The following is a 1779-nucleotide window of genomic DNA, read 5'->3' as shown; positions in this document are numbered from 1 at the left end:
AGAGCAGACATTAAGACTGCTGCTCACATTCACCCATTCATCCTAATGCTCTCATCCATTCAAAGCAGCAGCACTCAGAGGACACAAGCAAACACTCTGCTCATTCATTCCTTCATTAGTCCACTCATGTGTTCACATACTGGTTACACAAGTACAGGTGAATGGATGAATGGATGAATGAATGAATGAATAAATGGATGGATGAATAAATAAATGGATGGATGAATAAATGGAAGGATGGATGAATAAATGGATGGATGGATGGATGAATGAATAAATGAATGAATGAATAAATGGATGGATGAATGAATAAATGGATGGATGAATGAATAAATGGATGGATGGATGAATGAATGAATTGATGGATGAATGAATGAATAAATGGATGGATGAATAAATGGATGGATGAATGAATAAATGGATGGATGGATGAATGAATGAATTGATGGATGAATGAATGAATAAATGGATGAATGAATGAATAAATGGATGGATGAATAAATGGAAGGATGGATGAATAAATGGATGAATGAATGAATGGATGGATGGATGAATGGATGATTTTCTATCTCTTTGAGTTGCTTTTAACATGTTTTCACCTGAAACTACAAACATATATATTTAATACTGAAGCCAGGCTGCGACCTGTTCATCAGAAATATTGATGACATCATATTTCTGTGTGCGAGCAGCAGCATGTGAACAGAGGAGGAGGCGTGTTTGGGATTAATTCAGATTGAGATATTCTGTGTGAGATGACTGAATAATTCAGCCTGACCTTGATTTTCTTTACAGCTGAACCAAAACCACAAACCTCAGCTGAGAGAGAAAACACACAACGTCCAATTAATACCAAGCTCATCACACACACCGCTGCACTGAGCGCACACACACACACACACAGCAGCAACATGAATAACCAATTAGAGTCCAGCACGAGTAAATGAGTGAAACGCTGCAGCCTCAGAGGACGCACAACACAAACAGACAATGTTTCCATTTATCTCACCCTGGTGTGGTGTGTGTGTGTTGTGTGTGTGTTGTGCATTGATACACCCTTCATGTAAGGCACCGTGAAGACACACTCACAACACAACATGTGACAGACTCACACAGAGCTTCTTCAATTACATATACACAACTCTGTGTTTTCATTTTAAATGTGTGTGTGTCTGTGTGTGCCCTGTGTGTGGCTGATAAACACACAGGGAGGCTCCTCAAAGCTGCGGATGAAACGCTGACAGCAGCGTGACCAAAGACGGCGCTCGCCGGGGCCGGGCCTGGCCCACCAGATTACTGGCTGTTAACGCTCGCACTGTGTGTGTGTGTCACATGTTGTTGTGTTTTTGTGTGTGTCTCCTGTCAGACAGCGGTTATGTGTTTGTCTCTAAACATGTAGGTCAGCTCGCAGAGAGCACCCCCTCACCATGTGATCAGGAAGTGCAGACGACAGCGAAGGAACAGAAACAAAATGGCGGCATCTTGAGGAGGAGGATGATCTGAGCACAGGAGGGCGCCACACACACACTTTGACAAAGCGCCCCCTAGTGGCAGGACGTTCTCTGAGCAGCACAACAGTTGTGTGGTGTTACCTGTTGGTCCTGGGCAGCTGGCTGCAGGGCCTCCTGCTGGTAGGCGAGGGGGTACTGCAGGGTCCCCAGCTTGATGGCCTCTGCTCCAAGGCTACCCGCTGGCGTCACACTGACTGGACCTCAGCTCCGCTGGAAGACACAGAGCAGGGCTGAAAGACTGTCATGCTTTTCATTGAAGGTTTTGAGC

The sequence above is a fragment of the Parambassis ranga genome, unplaced genomic scaffold (genome assembly GCF_900634625.1).
Source record: "Parambassis ranga unplaced genomic scaffold, fParRan2.1 scaffold_134_arrow_ctg1, whole genome shotgun sequence".
In the NCBI taxonomy this organism is placed as follows: domain Eukaryota; kingdom Metazoa; phylum Chordata; class Actinopteri; family Ambassidae; genus Parambassis; species Parambassis ranga.
The sequence above is the reverse complement of the archived record's forward strand: the minus strand, read 5'-3'. Positions refer to the sequence as shown.